This window comes from Phalacrocorax aristotelis, chromosome 2, assembly GCF_949628215.1.
Source record: "Phalacrocorax aristotelis chromosome 2, bGulAri2.1, whole genome shotgun sequence".
In the NCBI taxonomy this organism is placed as follows: domain Eukaryota; kingdom Metazoa; phylum Chordata; class Aves; order Suliformes; family Phalacrocoracidae; genus Phalacrocorax; species Phalacrocorax aristotelis.
The window spans coordinates 120,667,562-120,691,636 of record NC_134277.1 but is presented as its reverse complement, the minus strand read 5'-3'; positions in this window follow the sequence as shown (position 1 = coordinate 120,691,636).

The following is a 24,075-nucleotide window of genomic DNA, read 5'->3' as shown; positions in this document are numbered from 1 at the left end:
TGTAACATCTCCTGCTATGCCCTCATATGGCTAAAACAATATAGAGCTTTGGGATAGTTTGTGGAAAATAATATACAAATTCACATGGCAGAAAAAATGCCATGGGGGCAGGAAGTCTTTTTGTCTGTGAGAAAAGGCTGTCTGACAGCAGTGTCCCCGATTCAAGGGGTTCAGGTCTTTCCCTTGTCAAGGTCAGACAAAGGTTTAGCAAACAGCTTTGAAAAACAAGCAGTTGTGAAGGACTTGCAAAACAGAATGATACCACTTCTTCAGCTACCACGTGTATTGTGAAATTTAGTTTGCAAATGATGAGAGCTCAATTTTTTAAGATTACTTGGTGTAAAAATTTTAATCTTAAAAATGTTATACCCATTTGATTTTGTATATACGACAATCTGGCTTTTTATTTCTGTTTTTTAAAAAAAGGAAACATTGAAGTGGGGTTATAACAGCTTCTTTAATTTTTTTTTTCTGTATTCTAAATTATGCTTATTCACCCATACATTCCCTCTCTGAGTATTCATTTAGAAGGAAGGTTTTGCAATAGTCACATTTAATTTATCAGGGTGCAATAATTTGTGTTTCCCAATCATCTTGCAGACTTTGGTTCATTATACTATTGTTTCACATGAGTAAGTTAGCAAAGTTTGGATTGATTGACTCTAATTAACTAAAACTGGTTCCAGGCTGTGCATCTATTGTCATGGTAGCTAGCCACAAAGCCCCAAACTGTTCAGTAATGGCAATATAACGTATTATCGATATGAAAACCCCAGCAAATGTTTAATGTTGGGCTTGTCAGTGAATGAAAAAAGCAATAGTGGAGGAGGGAGTAAAGGGACATTAGGACAAGCATGTCTCCTAAGGCTTGGGGGAAATGCAGCCTTCCAGAGCTGCTGGTGCCTTGATCTTTTCACTTATTGTCATCTGGGCCTCTAACATGGAAAGAAATGCAAGCCAAGCTTGCACACCGCTCTGTAAAAGAAAAATCCAGGTTTTTTTCTTTAAGAAACCTCAAAATGGATGCCTAACTCTAGGCTAAGACCTTCTTGAATAATGTACGTGGACTTCTCCCTCTGTATATTTTAAAGGTAAAAGTATTTTCCCTTGTTTTTGTTAGTCCACTTGCATGAAGTCAGAATCTATTTTCTCTCTATTGCCATCAAGGAGGATCTAACCACTATTAAATGCATCCCCTTACACGTGACATTGGAGAACCTGCTGCACTGAAAGCTTAGGCTAACATGCAAATATTCCTCTCTTGACTTGTTCTTCAGAGTCTTTCTGAAATTAAGCAAAAGCAATGAGGACCTTAGAGGATGAGCTGCCTCCGCTGGCAGTGGTGTGTGGCACATTGGCACGTCCAGAACGTGTAAGTCTGAAAGTGTAAAAGCTTTATACCATCTTTATACTATAGGCTGTCTGCTCTCCAGAGAGGCATCACCTGAAATATCAGCGTCTGTATATCATTACATGGAAAATTATAGTTAGGAGAACACTCGCTGAAGTGCCAATGTCAAGCAGAAAACTCGGCAATGCCACGACCAGTTTCCTTTGCTCGACGTGCCTGCGTGACTGCATTGCTGCAGCCTCCAATATCTTGCTCGGGAGCTATTTCTAAGACAAGACCTATGGCAGTCAGTGTTTACTACTCCCAAGGAGCAATTCCTCAGTGTGATGTTTAGTCCTTACTGTGCAACATGGGGCTGTCTTCCCTACTTTTAAAGCATGTGATTCAAACAATGATTCAAGTACTGATACGCCAATAGTTTCTAATTTTCCATGTCCTGTAACTGCAGGATGTGCCATAACTGCACTCTTTATGGCGGGGAGTGCAGCCTTCCTTTTACTGATGCTTTTTGTCCCAACCTCGCACTCTTTGCAGCACCTGCAGCCTGCACCTGAACAGAGCCAGTTTCACTTTGCGGTGCCTGGCTGCCCTTGGGGCTGTGCAGGAGGGTCACCCCATCGTCCGCCAGGTTGCCTGCCCCTTGGCAGACTGCGGCAGGCCAGAGCCCCGGCCTCATCTGCTCGGAGGCTGAGTCCCCCCTGCACAGGCAGCCTGGCTGCCTCTCGTCTCTTGTCTTTTTTTCAGGCAAAAATTTTCTGCATTCCCATTTGCCAAAATAAGGGCTTGGATTTTCATGGCACAACCAGTCTCAGCCTTTAACACGAATAGGCACTAGGGCGAGCAGCACCTGTTATTTTTCCAAAGCGGCACAACTCGTCACAGGCCGTTTCCAAGAAGCTCTTTGTAGTTTCATTTCATCCCCAGCCTGGACGGAGGGATTGAGAGCAAGGCTCGCAGGTAGGAGCTGCGGGGGGCCCTTCGGTCCCGTCGGGCACACGCACGCAGCTCCCATTGACTTCAGTGCAATTTACGTCCCTGGGAGTGATGGAATTGGGTCCCGGAGCCTGGTACCGGCCCCGCTCTGACTCACTGTGCGCCTCCGGGCGAGTCATTTAACACCAGGCTGTGATACCTCTCATTGAACTACACATTACACCAAAAAGGGTCTTGTGGAAGTCAATGGAGCTACTTGTGGAGCGCTTGTACTTAGTAAGTGTGTCACAATCTGGCCTTCGCTTAAGTTTCCCCTTTTGTAGGAAATTACAGACTCATTTCCAAGGTTGTGGGGCTTAATTAGTTTATGTTTGCAAAACACATCTTATTGCCGGTGAAAGGGAATAACCATTATTATGATGATGATGTGTTCAGTGCATGGCAAGGTCTTGGGTCTGTCTAGGCTTTGCTTCATTTATTCTGTATAAAATAAAAAAAGAAGTCCTTCCTTTGCAATCATTTGAAAACCTATTTCTAGGAATGGAGCACTCATTCTTCTGTCAGCAGTGTTAGGGGGGGAAAAAAAAAGCAAACTCTTCTTGGGCAAAGTTCCCCGGAGCCTGAGCCCAGGGCACAAAGCCAGTCGCCGCTGCAGGGCGACGGGGACTGACCTGCAAGTGTGGTTCAGATTGACTTGCCGTGCGACACTTTCCCAAACACAAATGCCATTCCCTTTTCCAGACTCAGGATATATTTTTTTATTAACCCTAACATGCATCAGACCTTTAAAACTTGGCATTAGCAAACAGTTTGTTTTCTCATCAGCTGTAATCGGTTTTTTTGAATTCTGTTTTTTGTTGGGTTTTTTTGTTTTTTTAATCCAAGTATGGTTCTCATGGTGTAGTAAATGACATTAGGCTTTTGTAAATTCTTGCAGAATATAACAGATCATTGGTTTTATAACACAGTCACTGCTTTTGCATTCTGATGAGATTATTAGTAGCAGCCTAGAATACAACATCCCTGCATACTGTTAGTTAAAAAAAATAAAAGTTTACTAAATGGTCTCTTGTCAACTGTATCTGAAAATCATTATAGTTTCTTTGGTTTCCTTTACATGGAGGGCTTCTTCTGTGAGCTGGTGGGTTACATCAGTATGAAGTTACAGAATTATTGTAGAGATGCTGTTTATTTCTCTATAGTTCTGTTTTTCTACAGAAAACCAGTTTTTAAAGTATTTATAAATTGGTTGTAAAAATTGTTCACATGCCCAAGACAAGCAATATGGTATCTGAGCTCAGTAAATATATTTTTCCTTTCATATTTTAACTGCAATTACATTAGACATTTTTATCTCATGTCAAAGCAAATACAAATCAAGCCGTTTTCTGATCTTTTCACACATCCTGTCTTGCAGCCCTTAGGCAGTTTCATTTGCCAATGAAGACACGAACCATCTGATTTTTTCAGGCCAAATTCCCTCTCTTCCACCCTGCATTGCAGCTCCCCGTTGCACATCCGGCTTGTGCCTCCCCCCGATCGCGAGCTGGTGACCCACATGCAGCACCGACCTGGGGCCACTCTTCAGACCCTGCTTACCGGGCAGCGGGGAAGGGAGAATTTTAGCTCAAATATATTTTTAAGAGGATAAAAATGCTGGAATTAAAAGCTGGCTACTGAAATGCAGCATTTTCTCTGCTTCCATACTGTTATTAACATACATCTGTATTAACGCCATGACAGTCCACCCTACAAATTGATACAATACCAAATAAAGAGCCTGCACTGTGCACTGTAATGACTCTACAGGAGCCATTACATCTGATATAGTCAATATTATACATTTTTAAAAAAATGTATGAATGCATATTTAACTGAGACATCTGATCTGCTCCAGCAGTTCTGGTCTATCAGAAACATAATATGCATTTTAAAAAACGGCTTGCATACATTTTACATTTTTACCTGAGAAGCTGAACACGAGGTCACATACAAACACTTTATTTTCTATGCCTGCCCATGACTTGTTTGTTTCAAAACAAAACAATAAGTGGGAAAGCTGATGAAGTCCTGGCTCCGTTGCCTTGCTTTGCCACCAACAGCTCTCCCATCCCCTTCACACCTCCTTCCAGCAGATTTTGCTCCATGTCCCTAGCACGGCATACAGGTATGTTTGGTTTTTGTACAGCTGTGAGGAGTGACTGACCTGCGCCTCAGCAGAAGGAGCATTGCCAGGCCTCTGCTGATTTACACTTGTGCAGCTCACAGCCGTGCCACCATCCGCCCGCACCCAGGGCGAGCAGCGTGCACCCACATACATGCACACAGAAAGTGGGGGTGTGGGATGACACCAGCGCCCACAGGTTACTTGAGCTGTGCAGGACAGGGGTGAAAGGGAGGGTAACTCAGCTGTAAAATCCCAGCAGATGCATTTCTCTCTTGAATGAGATCATACCCTGTGGTTTTGCAGATAGAGCAAATGGTGACGTGGCCACATACTTGTGGGGTACATTGGAGTAGGAGCAGCTGATCTGGGGAGATGTTTTTGGGATGCCACGAACGGCATCATCCCAGGCTGGGGTCTGGACTTGAGCATTGGGCTTGCTTTTGCACACATTGCTGGTGGGAGGCCTTGAACAGTCCCAGGCACACCCAGCTCTTCTGAACGTGCCGCTGTTCTCCACTGCAACTGCTGGTCCACTTGACCTATTTTGAGTGCTGTGAGCAGAGGACATACAAGTTCAGACATCCTCATCATGAGAGAAAGGGTAGAAAGAAGGGGTAGAGAGAAAAGGCACCTACACATTTATATTTTGAAAAGCAACCTTTGCTTTTATTGCTACTATGAAAATGTTTACATGTTAAAAATACATGCAAGCAGTCTCACTCTCTTCCCCACCCCTATATGCATGCACAAGTGTCCCCGTACTCTCACCAGGCTAACGCAGAATGCAGTTGAACTCGGTGACTTCCTGGGGACTTGCAACTATTCCTTGTCCTCAGGAAGCATTCCTCCTTCTCGTCACAGCCCTCTTTGGCTTCCTCCTTTTTACCACTATGGAGCTTTCACATTCTCACACACATATGCAAAAGTACTAAACACTGCAATCAGTAGAAGAACATACGTTATTAATTATTCCTATGCATCCCATGGATGCGCACGGTAGTTTTGAGGCTAAATGTAGCTTACCCACATAACTAGGATTTGGACTGCAATGTCATCAGCGTTGCCAGCTCTGTCACAAATCTTACCCATGGATTTTCCCTTAAAGGACCCGTTTCTGGAGTCAGGTGGTTATGCGAGCATCTTGGGTTTCTAAACAAAAGCTGGTTTCTGTCACATGCAGCTGTGGTTTGAAAACATGTAGCTGAAAAGCTCTAGTATCACGATATTAAGAGTCAGATATGCCTAGCTGTGTTTGTGGTTCTTTCATCAGGCAACATGTGGAGGGGTATACAGGCACACTTTAAGGGGCATGTGGAGGTAACGTGTATACTGTGGGCAAAGTAGGCTGGTGGAAGGCATGCCACATCAGCTCTTCAAACACGTACAAAGGCATATTTCAGAACAGGCTGGCTGGAGATGACAGCTGTAGCTATTTCAGGGACTGTGGGTAAATGTGGATTTCAGAGAAGCAAATAGAGGTGGTAGGGGATTTGGGGGCAGTTTTGAGTGGAGGTGCACTTTCTTAAACCCTGTGCTTCCTTTGCTTCCTGGGTGAGAGGATCTGGGTGTGGGTGCACATGCTATTGGGATATGGACTACTTTAATACTATAATAAAAAAGGTACTAATGCAAGTGCTGAGTGTTTGCTCAGTGCTGTGTAAGACTGAAGGATGACTGTCCTTTACTGACAGAGCTTCAACCCAGAGACGGCTACCAGCTTAAACCAGTGAGCAACTCAGGACAGCACAGAAGAAACATGTTTTACAAACAGTCCCTGATCTTACAGTTATCTCCCGTTCTCTTATCAGAAGAGTAATTCATTGTGCAAATATTATTAAAGAAGAAATGTATGAAATAATGAGGAATAATTTCTGTCAAATGAATATAAGATGCTAATTGGTGATGTACTGAATCCCAGAGATGCTTGACATGCAAAAAGTGAGTGAAGTACGGCAGAGCATTTGTATAGGCCATCTGGAGATGTACACCATACTCTACACTTGATGAGAAAGTGGCATTAAACTGAAATTTGTGATTCCAAGACCTAAATATGCATCACTCCAGGCTTCAAATTTCATAGATTGCTGGGAAGATCACAGATAAACAGCAATCTGGCACATCTCCGACTAGAGGGAGAGAAATGTTTTGCGCTCCATTCCTTACAAAATTATTAATGATTTGAAGAACTTCCATAAACTTAAGAAGTAAAACTTCAGAGCTCACGTTCCCATTTATGCACAGTTCTGGCTCCTGGGGTAATTTGGCTGTGAAGTCTCTGTGCAGACATGGATATCCAAAATACTGTATCAGCAAACAACGGTACCATTACAGAGGGAACAATATGCAAAGCACAGCCAGAAACATCATAAAAACCTGCATGGTGAGGCCCTCAGTTCTTTCATGACATCAGGATGTCTCTGGCAAGAGAAGGTATATGTTGTAAAAGCAGGTAGTAGCAGTAGTTGTTCAACAGCTCCTGTTTCTAATTTCCAGAAATCTGTAACTTATGTCACTAAACAATGTTTGTTCTTGCTAAAATTTGCTCTTACAAAGTACTTATATAGCATATTAAACCTTAAGATGATCCAGATGGTAGTGTCGAAGACATTATATTGCAAATGTATACACTGCTACTTTCTTCATACATTGCCATCAATTCTTTGCAGTGCTGTTGTCCCTACAGGGTATATATGTCCTGAATATTAGACGCTGTACCAACACAGACCTACGAGTGATTCACAGGCCAGATAGCCCACAAGCTAAGAAGAAAGGGGCAGCACATGGCTGGAAGATGCACAGGGCGGGTCTTTCAGATACAGGCAAAGCAGAGCTCTCAGCATAGCAGCCATAGAATTAGTGCCACTTTTTATAGGTACAGGAGGAAAAAAGCTTAAAGAGAATGAAGTGCAGTGTGGCTGCACTCATCAGGAAGCTTCTCTTCTTCATGTGTGTGACCTGCATAGTTTCATTATATCAATCCTCTCCACAGTACATATGCTCTGTGGGATGTCACTGGGGGCAATGGAGGCTCTGGTGTTATCCACGTGTTCATGATGTCCAGCTGCCCACTCCACTAGATCAAGATCTAATCATCTTCTAACCGCAAGTGCTGAGTGAACCAGAAAAGCAGCTCTGAGAACGCCGAATTCAGGTAAGAATTAACTGTACTGTACAAAAAAGCAACAATTTCTAAGGAGCTAGTCATAAAGGTGATCCTATATTTTATTATGCTGTTACCAGTAGTATGTGAGGCATGTGGTCTCTGAATTATACTCAGTTCCTCATCCCTCTTGAGTACCTAGGTGGTCCAAGGTTTCCAGACAACTGGCCTGTATTTGCCCAAGGCAGATTCATGGCAATGATTGATGCAGTCCAAAATACCCCACCACAGTCCACAACCTACACATCATGCAGAACATGTTGATCAAGGCCTGCCCTAAAGGCTATTCCAGGTTGGCTTCCAATCAGTTTGACCTTTCTTCTTGGAAAATATTTGTATGGTTTGAAGTGGCACAGTATCCATAACTAACAACTTGTCCTATCTTTAAGACCAAACCTTATTTGCAATGGCCACGTCTCCTGGTGGGACTCGGCATAGACCTGGCAGCATTTGGAGGCAGGGTATTCTTGGTGCAAGGTCTGTCATTCTGGCAGTGGTATTATAGCGATAATTCAAAGAAATTAGTAGATCAAGATAAATTAGATATTAGACCAGCTGGTATGTTCAGAGTAAATAGTCTCTGAAGTATTCTACAGCTCTTTCTCAGTATTTTGTGTTGGGACAAAATATGGTGCCAAGTATCTTCTCATACAGCCTCTGGCATGTTGTAAGGAATCATTGTCATAAGACTGAGAGATATTTCACTTCTCCAACATGTTACGGTGTTTGTTTGTTCTGAATATGCAGTTTCATATCTGGTTCCAAAGTATTTGTATCACACCTACTATGATACAAAGCACTGAGCCAGCACAAGTTCATTCAGTTGCTCCAAATTTGTTCACAACTGCAACATAACCCAGATCCTGATGGATCAGGTACTTATACACTGCTCTAATTTTATACTGGATCAGACGTTATCTGTCCTCCTGTGCAAAGCTGGTAGAAACATTGTGTTGTGCTTTCAAACCAGGTCTACAGGAGTGCAGCTGTGTGCTTTGCCTGCTTCACATCTGACCTTTGCAGTTTGGGGATCTGCTCCTAAACTGATCCAGGATTAATTAATGTAAAACCATGCTCTATCAGCAAGGACGGCACACTAATGACTCACCAGCCTGCCAGGTGGAAGAGCTCCAGAGATCACCATGTCTGCTCCTCTGCCACATGACGGACGAGTGAAACTAGAAAAAAAATTGGAAAATTTGCCTGAGTTCTTCTTTAAAATTCCCCAGTGGTGGCAACTCCATAATTTCCCTGAACAATTTGTGACTATGCTTCACTGCTCTTGTTGCCAGCAAGGTTTTCCCAATGTCTAAGTGTAGTCTTCATTAATACCTATTGAATTTATCACTTCCTGTGGTACCAGTTAGGTCATACTCTTAGTATTAGGCTTTGATCATTTATTGTTAACACAGATTTTAATGGATTTGTAGAGTTGTCAGACACAGTGTTTGTGAACAACTTTCAGTTGGGTAATTAATCATTGCATCTCTTTTCTGTTATTGTGATTCCAATTCTGCATGTGTATACATGATTGATTTTTAGGCACGCAAATGGTCCCATTAAAGACAATGACACTTGTGAATTTACAGCTGAGCACATACCTACAGGCTTGCAGACTCAGGATTATGGTAGTAATTGTTTAGTTGCATTAAAATACTCTAACTTCAGTCCTGGACTTCAGTTATCTCAGGTTATAGGTAGTCCTTCAAACCAGAAGTGCTGAAAAGTCATTACTGACATTCAGTAACTTTAAAAGTCAGCAACTGGTTTATGGCTACACCAAAATGATCACGGTACTGATACTGCCTCAGACAAAGGGTGCTTTGACAGACACGATCATCGTTAGTGGGTCAGTATATGTAAGAATAAATCACAAAGTATTTCACACTTAATATAGTTTTTATATAGATGATCTACTAGAGATACTCAATATTCCTCCATAATAATTGCAGAAAACATAAAACTTTTGGAAATTAAATATATTATTAAAGGCTGATTTAACTAAGACAAAAATAATATTAGGTTATGACTTCAAATTAACACTTTAAAGTGGCTGACTTCAGGGAATGGTTTTGAAATATGTTTTATTTGCCCATTCCATGGGCATTGATTAAAAAGTATTCAGACTATTTAGGAAAGTTGCTGAGAGAGATTATTATAAAACATTTTATTGCATTTTGAATGAAGAATACAATTCTATAATAAAATTGCACTAACTGAACTGTCTATTCACTACGCTTTTTAAAAATCTGATCATAAATTTTTAATTTCCTGAGAATCCTAGGTTCTTAATCCTGGTGAAATTTGTCCAATTAATAATTTTGTAGCAGATGCTACGAATGGTTACAAGGTTAGGCAAGGTGCAGGTGCCTTGCTCCCAGCTCAAGGATATAAGAGTTAAACGCCACAGGGAAAAACAAAATCCTGGAGAACAGAAGGGATGTACCTGAGAGTGACCCTGATTTTCTTTGCAGTGGGCTCCGTGACTCCTCAGAAAAGGCCCACCCTTGAACTGGAAAATTGCTCAAAAGGCCAAAGAACAGTCAGTCTAACGGCTGATTTATTCAGGGCTTAGGATCTAAATCAGAGATTCAATGCGTTGGAAGTATCTGCCACTACACCCAAGAGAAACTGCAAGAACTTGTGTTTCTGCGCTTTTCACTTCTCTTTCAAATGCAGGCTGAACCCTTGCCAGCAGGGAGGGACAACACCACAGTATGCAGCAAGGAGCCAAGTCCCTCCTAATCCCCCCAGTGAAGAATGTGGGAGGGGAGAGCATGTGGTCAGTGTTGTTTTCTCCACGTTAAGGACAGGCAGCTTCAGGGGCTCTTTTACTGGGGAGCTGCCTCACTCTCCCTGACCTCAGCTTCCAGCTGGCCAAGGCAAAAGACAATGCCATTTTCCTGAGTTTCAGGACGTACCTCTATCTGTGCACCAAGATGTGTGTGCCTTTGCCTGCGGTGAGCTTCACAGAGCACGTGAACAGCCTATGCTATTTGTCTCTTGGCACCATAGTACACAGCAGCATCGCGCCGCAAAAGCACCTTGCCCCTCTCCTGTGGCTCCAGGACATTCCCGCATGGCACCAATGCCACAGCCCCTTTGCCCTGAATGGGGTGAAGGATGTCACTGAGGCTGAGGAATTAGTAGGACTAGCTACTGCCCTCTTCTTTGGGCAGCACTGATGGTGGCAGCAGGACACACTGAACCCAGTGTAGTGGAGCTTGGGCTGAGCTCCTTGCTTTCCTGACAATTAGCCTGGAAACCATCCTATGCTGATCATCTGCTCCCCTTATTAACTCACTGCAGGAGAAAAGCTGAGGGGAGAGGGAGAAAAGAGCAAACTGCTGTTTCTCTGTGGCTGTTCCCTGCCCCACGGGAACCCTGGCAAAGCCCATGTCCTTTCTTGGGCTGGCTGTTGTGGGACAACGCCAACTTCTGCCAACCTCTTCCTGCGAGTTCTGGCACATAGCTGGAGTCCCCATAGGACCCACTGCTGGAAGACATGCACACATAGCCAGAAGCAGCGCAAGGCACATCCTGACTCGTTGCCTCTTGGTGGAGACCTTGCAGCTCACCAGCTGGTCTGCAGGTCTCTGAATTCCCAACACAATTTCTGCACAAGACCTGCAGGAGGGACAAATGCCATGGGGGCCACCAAGTGCAACAGGACTCCCACCACCATCTCCCTCCAGGAAAGCACTGTCCCAGCAGCACTGAAGGTGCCAGCCCTAGCGGTGGTCTGCCCATCTAGCTAATCTGCTCAGCAGCAAAGACAACCCCACAGCCACATCCCCTCCCCTGCTTGCTGAGATGGTGTCCTATCCCCTCCTGACACTTACTAATTTGCTTTTATCCCTGGTTTTCAATGCTGTGATGGATATGACTGCTGCTTCCAGCTCCCTCAGCAACACGCTACCTTGGCTTTCGATAGTCCGCTGCTGAGCTAACATCTCCCTGTGAGAAAGGGGAGAAGTCTGAGAAAACAGAGTTGAAATGGAGAAAGAAAACTGGTGTTGCCTATTAAAGCAGATAACATACAAGATTATGTGAATGCAAAAGGCCAGGTAATATAGAAGTTAGGCCCCTCACTTTTAAACAAGCAATAAATAATGTATTAAATTGCAAAGTGGCAATACAAAATATTCTGTCCATCTGACATGACCTCTGTTCATCCATTACTTTGGTACATGTAAGTGAGGCCAGGAGGAGAATCTCTTGGAGATTTCTGTTAACATTTCTTCTTCTCTCACCATCACTCTTTCTGGTTTTATTCTGATGTCTTTTATACTTGCCATTTTCTTGGCAATAGTGGCACAGCATCCATACGAGATTCAAAAGCAAGCAGTCTGACAGCTTTAGATACCTGAGTTCACTAATAAACATCTACCCTTTTTTGGTGAATTGCACGGTGCTACATGCTTCATTTGGATATGCTGGATTCAACCTTGCTTTGGTTAAAGAGGTGTTTAATTAAAAGGACAAAATGTTAGCAATTCAGTAAATATCAAATTAATATCAAAGACTGTAAGTACTAAACATGCATTAGTAAAAGAATCATAAATTATACTCAGAGTTGTTATTTAAAAACTTGCTTAGCTCTTAAGAATGATTTTACAGTGGTTACAGTTTGTCTTGTGGTAGACACATTTCAAGCATTTTACAGTGGGTCCCTGTTCATCGCCATTCATCAGACCACAGCATCTGGGGTACATCAGTCCCTCCACTCTAGTCGCCATTAAAACCTTTGCTGCCATGGTGCCTGCAGTACCTGCCAGGCTGCCTGCCTGCCTGCAGGTCCCTTCCTAGCACAACAGACACGCTCCCAGTGTTCCCAGCAGTGCAATGTGGAGGGGTGCTGTGAGCAGCGGTAAAGATTGCTGGTGAGGACAGGATCATGAAGGTGTTAACAGTGGCATCATAGCAAGTGTGAGGTGGTTATGTATGGGTTTCTTAATGCTGCTCTTCTGGAAAAATCTGACATAGTGATGCCTCTTTCCACAGAGAGTTTGCATCACCCTATGTCATTCCAGAAGAAGTGTGTGATATAAATGTTGCTTGGTTCAATAGGTTAGCTTTTCAGTTCTCCAGAATTTAAATAATTCTCTAGTAAATCCCATCTGTTATTCAGAGTAATTTCTATTGAATCCCATTGGTTTCACCCCTATTATCTTCTCCAAGTTCCACTGCTCATGGTGAGTCAGCATGGTCTAAAAGGCTGAGTGCAAAGAGCCAGAAATGAGACTTTTTTCCAGGAGGAAAAGTACATAAGCAGGATGTCCTTTCCAGATGCTGAGTTAGGGAATTTCATTTCGCTTAGCTAAATTCCTCTTGCTGTTTCTGGTAGGTACAAAATTTTCTTTATGTTCTGTCATAAACTCCTCTTCGGTTGTGCACTGCTGAATACTTACCTCCAGCTCCAGGTTGCATTTCAGTGGTAAGAAGAGTCATGTTTGTTTCTGTTTCTTTATGTTTGTAAATGCTTTGGAGTCCTTCTTCATAAAAGGAGCTGCATAAAGTGTAAACTATATTTTAGTATTATGAGCACCATCACTTGCAGGGGAAGTTCTAAGTATATTTCACTCCCATTGTAGTCTATCAAATTAATGTAATGATGAACATTAAGGCTTTTTATATAGAAGCTGAAGGATGCAAATATTTTTTTCTCCAAATCATATAGAATTTAATAAACCCAAATGCAGAGATAGTCCACAAAGCCCCATCTTAGTCTCTCTAAGATGTCTCTCTAAGATTTTTGTTGCTCTTCTTTTTCTTACAAAAGTACAAAAAGACATGCAGTGGTAGTTGGTTTACAGTGTGGCCAGGTAGATGGCAAAAAAATTTCACCTCTGGAATTCTCCAGTACAATCCTCAAGGGTGAAGAGGTTGGGTTGGGTTTTGGGTTTTGGGTTTTCGGTTTGTTGTTGGTTTTGGTTTTTGGTGGGTTTTGTTGTTTTTGTGGGTTTTTTTTTTTGGTAAATTGGGTGTATTCAATTCTGTATGGTTTGGAGAAAAAAAACTCATTACCCATGGCCAGCTGAGGATGCAGAAGTGTGTATTTGAGCTCTAGCAATTTTTCTATTCTGCCAAATCTGTAAGCAAGTAGGAGTAACCCTCTTGCTACAGGTTGTTAGAGACTGTAGAGATCTTAGAGACGGTAGAGATTATGCTCAAGGTGGTCAATGGCCCCAGAGTGTTTGAGAGCGCCATGTAATAGCTATGCTGTCCACCTGAAGCGGAACCCTACATGATTTGCTTGGGCCACATTTTTTACAGCTGAACTTGATGCAAGTAAGGGATAAGGTTGGTTTATGACAGTAAGAGGCTGAAGAAAGCTTGAAGAGCTGTATGGGATGACATGAAAATGGCTGCTAGGACTCAGGGCAAATTCAAAATCTGTATTCTGAATAAAACAGGCCAGGGGCTGTTCTCCAGTCCCAGAGCCACACAGAATGTCACAGCTTGCATCCGCACACCTGGGCTCTCTCTGCTCTCTTGTCCATGCAGGACAGCATGGCTGTACCCAGTAATGGCTTCTGGCTCATGATACGACTTCAACTGCACTGGGGGACTGCCTGGAAACGCACTCGCTAGCATTGCCCTCATGCCAGAGAGCAATGAAACATGATGGACAGGAGTGGGTAGTGCTTGAGCCAACACCCTGGCTCTGATTTAATTACTGGTACAGACAGAGCTGAAGTGGACTTCAGTGTACTGTGGAGACCTTCCCTGGTCTCTGCACAGTGACAATGGATAGTTTAGAATAGTAAAACTAATGGTATCTGTGGGTAAGATAGCCAGAGCTCTTGGTAATGGGGTAGACTAAGGAAGCAGCAAACCTCTGGCAAGACTTGAGGGAAAAGTGATCATGGCACCATGATGCACTGCTGCTTTGATACCTCCTGGCCCAAAGCAGTAAAACAGCAGCTTCCCAGCTGTGCAAGCAGGTCAGTGTGCTACACAAGTACTTGTCATCCTTGAAATCTGTCAGTTTTTTCATATCCACCCTATACTTGCCTGCTCCCTGATAGTGCCCTCCCCCAGTACAGGAAAGACATCATCAAACTGGAGGAAGTTCAGTGGAGGCTGGTTGGGGGCTGGAGCACTTGCCCTGTGAGGAGAGGCTGCCAGACCAGTGCTTGTTCAGCCTGGAGATGCAACAGCTTCAAGGGCATCTAACAGCAGCCCTCCAGTACCTATGGGGAAGTCATCAAGAAGGTGGAGCTGGTCTCTTTATAATGGTGCATGGTGAGAAGACGAGAGACAGCAGCCATGAGTTGAAAGTATGACATCTTCACACTGATATAAGGAGAAAAATTCCCCCAGAAGCACAGTAAGGCAGTACCACAGGCTTCCCAGAGAGTTTGGGGCTTTTCAAGACCTGACCAGAGAAATCCCCAAGCACCTGATCTGGGCTTGTGGCTGAGCCTGGCTGAAGAAGAAAGTTGGACTAGAGACCTGCTGAGGTCTCTTCTGACCTAAATTATCCTGTGATCCTACTGAAAGCTTCTTCCTGGCAGAAGCAGTAAGACAACTGCGGCAATAATTATGGCTAAACAGACTGCCACATCACGTTTACAAAAAACATTTTCCAGGATCAGGAAGGTTTCAGAAAAATTTTCTTTCTAAAACCCTTTTTTGTGACTTGTCGAAACTTTCTAAAAAAAAAAAGTTCTTCTGTGAGATGAAATGGAAGCTGTGAGAAAATTGGTTTGCATAGAAAGAGGGGGGCAGTTAGAGGAAAACCAAGCACCGGGTGCTCAGCAGGTACTAATTGGGTGGTTAGTTGTGAAGAAACTGTTTCCCCCAGGTACTGGGATAAGGCAGCACAGAAATGACTTGAAATATGGATGTGACCCAATACCTCCCTTTTAATTCAATCTTTTTCCAGCCCATCGCTGGAATTTACACAACGTTTTATTGACTATGGTATCAGAAGCTATCAATTTGCTGCAGCCTCATAAAAATAAAATAGTGATACAGAAGAGAAACTGCTGTGTCAGACACACTTCAGCTATTCCCAGCTTTCCTCAACCCCTTCATCTACCCTCTCATCATAAACATCACTATTCCGTTTGCCTCTTGCTTTGCCTAACCATTAAAACAGGCAAACAAAAACATAGCCCAGAAGCTGTTAACACAAGACCCAAAAATGTGTCAGATATTCCGTGTCTGAAATATTTGTTGGCATCAACTAGTAGGAAGGAACAAACAAGCAAGCAAATGGCATAAAACCAGGTGTGTCTGTGGGTAAGAGAGAGATAAAAGCAAGGCTATATATTTAAAATGTAGCAAGAGTGTTGTACCATACCATGATTGCTGTGGTAATTACCCATTTTAACGCATATTAGTGCAAACAGCTGTGCAAAATTCATATAAATGGTGGAACATAAGTAATACTCTTTAATTTAAAAAATTACAAGGTTTTTCTTTTTGAAGGAGTTAAATGTATTTTTGCTCATCGTGCTTCGTCCCTTATGACATTAATATCTCAAAGGAACAGTAACCAGGGGTGCACAGTAACCATTTACCTCTTGGTTTAATTCCACATGTATTAAAAATACCTTGGTTTGGTGAATTCAGTAATATGTTTTGGAACAATACCTTTGTTTTGGCCCTGAAAATCATAGACCTTCTGCATTACCAATGTAGTTTACCATACTTTATGCATGGCCACACATCAAAGACAGAGCATTTAATGAAAAATAAAATAACTTGGGTTTGGGGGAGTTATAATGTTTGTGTTGTGACCGTGCAAAGGGGCTTTGGTAAAATATATTTAATAGCAGGAGCTCCAGGTATTAGCCCTGGGTGACTGGAAGCCATGAGGAACCACAACATATTATTTTCCATAAAGAGACAAAAATGTTTAGGACAAAACATAAAATGAGATCCTAAAGGTATATTTTAGGGTCTGAGCCTAAATAACTTGAGGGGAAGCTCCAGAGCATGGAGCCCCTGTTAACCTCATCACTCAAACACTTGGGCATACAAACTTCCCCAGGAAGTTTCAACTCCTTCAGTGCATGCATTTGCTAATGAGAATTGTTCCCTTAAGTATATGCCCAAAGAGATAAACTTTTTGCTGTATGCCAACTTTATGACGTGATAAAAGTTTGTGTTTGAGGTACCTTACTCATTATCTATTAGGTGGAAGAAAAAGAATAAAACAACCAATTAAACAGTAGCTCTTGCATCTGTATCTTAGCTAACCTGGTAATTGAAAAATGGCCCCCATTTTTCCCTCCCCCACCCATTTCCATGTAGCATTTCAAGAACTCTGTCCAAGAATATCACTATATGAAAAAAATAATCTCAAAATTATTAAAATCTCTGTGGGAATTCATGATTAATTTTAAGGCCTGGCAGATTAAAATACATTATTATATACACTCTAGTGCATCCTTTCAGATATTTTCAGAATCTGATTTTGCTCTCTTGATACACACCAATGATTCTACATGTATCTAGTAGATTGCAAGGAATAGATTAGCATTAAAGAGGCAGTATTGTGTTGTTAGGTTGTTATGTGTAACTTGTGCTCATACATTAAGAAAAATGTAGCTGGCATTCCCTTGGACATGACCAGACCCCTTAAAAAAAGGAAAAAATTATTAATAGTTGGTTGTAATGCGTTTGTAGAGCACTTCTGAAATTTTGACCTTTAGTACATTAACTGGCTGGTTTTATCCAGCTCCCAGGCGGAGTAAGATCTACAGTAGCCTGCTTAGGAAATGGAAATAATGGGCTTATTAGTAGGACTTGTTAAACCTTCAGTTCCTGAACGCTCTACCTTTAGCTCTGAACCTAGCTTTGCAATGGATCTATTGCTCTAAACAGCAAAACCAACAGCACTCAATGTCAAGAAGAGAGGAAAAAAAAATGTTTTTTATTTGGGACAGACTGACCGAACCGATCATTACTGCAAAGACATTCATTCACAGTTTAGATTTATAAATGTTAAGGATCTAGCTTTGGCTGCAGCAGCTGGGTCCTGTTATATGCCTGACTAGAAGACTGAGGACCCATCTAGTATCAGTTTTCCACCATTCAGAAACATCTTTGTCCTCCATCCTGACAAGGTAAGTAGACAGAGCTCCTTAAGTCTTTCTTATTAAGGCATGTTTTCTCATATAATTCAATGTAATTATCTTTGACACTCTTTCATGTTCCACCTACAGCTTGGTATCAACCTGTCTGATTTGTAGGCACATAAACAGGACAAGGGACTTTAATGGCATTATGGCTGACATAACCAAACCCTCTGCCACTGCAGAGTCTCCTGTTTATACGCTCAGAGACCACACTGGGCGTGGGACCAGACTGGAGTTCATGCTCAGTTGACCAGTCATCATGATACCCACCTTTTTCACTGTCACTGTTACAAAGGTGTCCCCTCTCTTTCAAGTATTTTCCCTCAGATTTTGCACATACAGCCTTACAGAAATTATACTGTTTGTTGTACTCGTTGTCCTAGCAATCAGACCATCCTGCAGCAGACATCTCTCCAGTTCATTATTTAACATGGCCCCAGATGTCACGTCATCTGCAAATCTTATTGTAATGATTTAATGTTTTCTTCCATGTCACTGATAATGTTAAGTGATATACAGCCAAGAACCAATCCCTGCAGAACCCCACTAGCAACAAACATGGACAGGGGTGATTGGTGCTTATAATTACATTTTGAGACATACCCTTGAACCAGTTTTAATGCATATAATATGTGCCATATTGGTTTTGTATTGCTGTAGTGTGTTGATCAAAATGCTTTGAAGTATCAGGTCAAACACTTTACAAAAATTGAAGTATACTATGTCAATATAATTATCAAATAAATCAGTATTCTCATTAAAAATGTTAGAAAGTTAGTTTTACAAGAACCGTTTTCTATAAAACCATGTTAATTGTCACTAATTACACTACATTATCTATTAATCAAATCCTCTGCCAATGACCCCATTTCAAAACTCTGGACTGACAGCAGACTAAGAATCCTGGAGCTAATGGGATCCTAGTATTTACTCTTTTAAACAGTGCCACAACACTGCCTTTCTGTTCCTCTTCTGCAACATCTGCATTGTTTCAAAAAATACTGAAAATCAATGTTAACCATCTAAAGTGGTCCTTGGCAAGCTCTAAATAAAACATCTGATGATTTTAAAGATCTAACCTTAGTAATGGCTGCCTGCCATCAGCCTGACATGCTGTTGGGAATGATGGGATTTCAGCAGCAATTTCATATCATATGAATATAGATCTACCTCTTTCCCAAAAGAAAAAGAGAAAGATTTCTTTAATGCTTCCACCCCTTTATATTAGAAATGTTTATTTTAACATTTCCATCTTCTTCTTGAAAAACACCCTTCAGTTTGGATGCTTTTTATTCTTCAAAGTCTAAAAAGATCTTTCTTTTATTTTTTATTTTAACTCCTCTATCGGTACATTTCCTCTTTGAGTCCACTAGCTTTACTACTCAGTTTTCTGTATTTCTCTGCTTTTAATGTATGTTCATTGTTATTGGCATCTCATTTTTTCCCTTTTTGTTTTGGTATTTATAGCTGTTTGCATTTCCATGCTTTCTTAGCTCATACAGCCTTTCTTCTGAGGACTTATGTGAATTTGGTGAGGTAGCTACTTCTCAGTTTACAGTTATTCATATTTTTCTGCTTAAATTTTTAGGCTGTGTAAAATACACCTTTTCTATTGCACCAGATAGATGTATTGGGGGTTCAGGCTGTGTTCTGTTTTCACATAACACAGCCAATTTAGAATCCTGAGCAGCTGTCAGATTTTATTTCAGACATAAATTTCTCTTCTTCTGTTAGATAAGCTCCAGTATAAATTTCACCATGTTGGATACAACCAGCATGAGTTTTTTTTTTTTTTTGAAGTTATGAAGTTGTCATCCATGCTTTTAAAAAATTCTAAGGATATTTTAGTTCTGCCAGCCAGATACTTCCTGCACATGTCAATCAGATTGAAGTCTGTTCCTCTAATACAGCTTTTTTTTCCCCCTACATCTTATATATAGTAAGATGTTTAAAGGACTGGCCTTCTTGTTCTCTTGTGTGATTTGGTAGCCCAGAGTAGTTGTCAGTTGTCACTTCATCTTGTTCCTTCTGTGCTATACCTTTGATCATGAGTATTTGAGATCATTTCCTTTAGAGCTGCCAGTAACTTAGAAGCAAGTACTGGTGTAGTTGATGCAGAGTGCTTTTCTTTCTATTCCTTTGAGTGCTTTTCTTTCTTTTTTCTCCTTTGTTCATCTGATTCTTCCTAAAAAAAAAATTTAAAAACCCGAACAAACAAACAAACAAAAACAAACCAAAGAAATCCTAACATACCAGGGATGAAGTCCTTTCTGTTTCATAATAACCACTAGGTCAAATAAAAGCGCTATTCGGTAAGAGGACTGGGGCTTAACACATGTGCTTTGATCTCATTGCACAAAGATGTAAGTAATAGCAAAGTGCAAGACAATGCAGAATCAGGCTAAAATGTGGGTAAATTACACACAGTGTTATTTTCAAAGGTGGCTCCCTCTCTGAGTGCCTCAGTCCCTGGTATGCGAGCAGCATGAGAGTATCTACACTGTCAGAGGCACTGCACATCCCATTCCCCCTGTAACTTATTAAGATCTCTGAAATGCAGCTGGACTTCGCTCCCTCCTTTCTGAGCCTTAGGTGTTCTCAAGGTAGAAGTCAAATACCAGCTATTTGAACTCCACCTCCAATCCCTACTCATGAACCCAGAGACTGTTTTTGCTAGTGTGGCTGTTTTCCTCCCTACACTTCAATGCACCTGCTTCTATGAAGCAGAAATGGCGATAATGGTGTGGAGACTGTACTGTAAGGGCTCTGACATCCGGAGGGATGAGCACTGTAGAAGTATGATTATGGGACATGCTCCTGCAGCTCCAGTGGTACCTTCTGAAAAATGTATAATGTCTCCTGCTGTGAAGGTCAGGAGTGCTGATGACACTTAGCATCTTGCAGGAACTGACCTCCTGTCACCCAATAATTTTTTTTTTTTGCTTTCCATTACCTTGGAGATAAGTTGTGTCTGTGTCTTACCTAGTGCAGATCTGAAGAAAATCTCTCCCTCCTCTGCCTTTCTAATTGCCTGAACCTTGGAGGTCAGTTGGGTAGCCTCAGCATTTTGGAAGATCCCCACAGCTAAGCAGATAGAAGGGGCAAGGCATCTTTGTATCTCCCATAATGACCAGATTGACTGTGTGGGCAAAAGCAGGGAAATAGCCTACGCCTCTTCAGTCAGAGAAATAATGTATGTATTCCTAATGAAGGGGTGGAGAAGCTACTCTGCAAGGCATCAGCTCTTGGGTTAGAATAAATCTGTGACACTTGCTCGCTACCCAGATCTGAGACTTACATCCTTACTACAGTTGTTAAAAGAAAGACAGAACAGCAGGTTGATGGGCTGATGCAGTATCCTGCACCACAGGGCTCATCTCACCAGCAACAACAAGAGAACTAGAAAGCCACGAAAAACAAAACGGCAGGGCAGTGATAAAAGGTCAGTCTAGACACAGGAAAGAAAACAGAAAAAAATCGACAAACAGTTGTAGTGGTCACTTCTTGAGATGTGTCTGAAGGTTTGCTTTTGAGCTATACTGCAAATTAACTGAAAAGCTCTTTCTTTTCATTTTCTTGCTTATGTGGGTCAGAGGCTGAAGAAATGTACACAAGAAAGTAAGAGGGAAAACTGAATGCAATCAGTCACAAAATGGAAATGAAGATTTAGAAGAGAATCACATGAGAATCTGCCAATAAGTCTTAAAATCACTTTGATTTATAAAAAAAATAATTCTAGCATTGGTGTATATTTTGTTGCCCTTGAAATATTTTGAAGATTTTTTTTTCTTTTTTTTTTATTAAAAAAAATCCTGCAAGAACTCAAACAGTTTGCAGTCTGGATTCTTTCCTCTGCAACAAAAATGGCTGAAATTTTTTCTTTGTGGAAAAACCCAAATCAGGTGTTGAACCATCTGTCTGCTGCATCTCCAGGACTCTCTCCACCTCAGACAGACCTCCTCTTCCTGCCAAACATGTGAGACCTCATCTTATCCACCAACCTGTCCATGCCTGGGTGGGAGGTACCATTATTTTGTGCTGCTGCTTTGCACCAAATTTGAACCTCAGTTTCATCTGCCAGGTGGAAGAAAGAAGTCTAAATATACAGCATCTGCAGTGACTCAATAGGTGCATTTAGTGCTTAGCAGCTTAAATATCTCCACAAGGAGTTTCATACTGGGTACTTATCTGTCAGTGACCCAAATGGACTAGAGAGGAGGGATTTGGGCATAGAGGAGGTCAGGGTGTGGAAGTTATACTACTCGTGTCAGGAGGTGATCAGAAAGCTGATGCTGTGCACTTTCCTGCTCCTCAGTGAACTGATTCACTTTGAATGGTTCATTTATTTATGTGACCATCTAGGGGGAAAAAGTCTTTAATTGCAGGCTCCATAATGTGTTCTTCACATTAAATTCCAAAGTGCTGATTTCAGTTGATTCTGTTTAGAGGTCCATATAGTTTCGTTGGCGAGCTGTGCTCATTCTTTAACTCTCTTGGTTTTGGTGACATTATATTCTTTATAACAACATAAATCACCTCTGGAAGTCAGCTAAATATTATTAACCCCTTTGTACAGAGGAAAAAGAAGTTTAAACACTTAAAAAAAGTAATGTAAATTTGCCCCAGTGCTATCTAAGTAGGGATAAAGCATAACTAAATATAGGAATGAGAAGCGAATTCTGTGTTTTGGAGTAGAGATCACCTTATTAAGCCCTAGTGTTCATGAAGGAAGATCCATATTTTGGCAAGGGTAGATATATTTCCTTCTTTCGTGAGCCAAACTTGGATGCATCAAGCAAGACTTGTTTCTCAGAGGTGACCTGTGATTAGTTGCTTTGAAATTCCTCCCATGAGCACTTGAATATCCAGGACCTGTGCAGTGCTGTTTCCTCCTCCCTCTTCCCACCCTTCAGGAAGCTGGTTTTTGGCCCTCAAAGATATTATCTTCCCACTGCTTTTGTAGATATTCTTACAATCACCAGGAACTACTGTGCAAAAAGGTCATCCAAATATTTACTGTCTTTTACTGCAGCCAGAAATCAGTCTCCAGGGTGCAGAAAGACCTCCATGAGGACTGAACTGGAAGATCAGGCTTGGAAGATCAGCTTTTCCCAAAGTTAGAGATTAGTCCTTCAGGAAACAAAGTCCTGCCAAAGACTGTTCCAGCACAAGGATGTTTATTAATGAGCAAACTTGCTCACATCTCTTTCCCAGAAACCCAAATGTTGTATATGACACGTGACCCACCTTCTAGGTTGTGAACTACACTTAAGCCTCTTTCAGAGGTGCTAACCTCAAGGGTGACAGGAAAAACAGTAAGGTGATCTTGCTCTGCAGCTCAAGATTTTGAAAGCATAATAACTGTAACTTTTTAGATAGTCAGAACTTAGTGAACCATTGAAAGTGACCCAGTTCATTGAGCGGAGCTGAACAGATGGAATTCCAGCCTCGCCATGCTTGGGTGACTCTCCGAACAATACAAAATCTTCTTTCAAAGCCGTCTCCACCAAGCTTCCTGCCTCACGCGCGTAACATTTGGGGATGTTCTGGTCACTTCTCAGTTCAGCTCACCATGTTTTGGGGTAGAGTAGGTGACAGACTCTTAGCATTGGACTGTTGCTTGGGGTTTTTCATTAGGGCTTTTAAAACTTCTGTTGTTTTGTTTCAGACTTAAAGAAAACAAAAAGAATCCTATAGTATGGTCTTTGCTGGAAAATGTCTCACCAGGCTCTAGCCCCTGAAATTCAGTGGCTATTTTCCCTTTTTTCATTTGACTTGCCTACCACCGAATACTGACAAAACATATTTACTGCATTTTTTGTGATTTACAAATCACATGTGATTTACAAATCACATGAGCCCCTTGCTCAGCAACTCTGAGGGACATGGTGGCCCCATGGCTGCCAGACAGAAACCACCAGCACCACCTGTGAGCTGGCTGCTACAGCAGGGAGATGAGAGGGAAGATAAAATAATTGTGGGGAAAATAGGAATAAATATGGCCAGAAAGCTGCCATCACTTCTTATGGGACAAGAGCAGAGAAAGATGATGGATGGAAGGCTTTGGGTAAGGTATTGATTTGCTAAATCAGAGCTGAGTGCGGCAAAGTCCTCCTCTTGGAGCTGTAGTATTGCAAGTTCTCCTAAGAGCAAACTGTCCAGGGCTCTGATGCTTGTGGACTGACAGCGAGAAGCAAGCTTGGGTGAGGCAGGCTTCAAGCTAAGTGCAGGAAGGTGTGCACAGAAATACTGTAGGGCTTTAATCTTCCCACATAACTCAATACCTTAGAAAACTGGCTCTATTTCAGATTCATTTTGAAGTGCCTCTAGCAAGCTCTCCACTTCTCTTGGTTAGAAAAGTTTCAGGGGC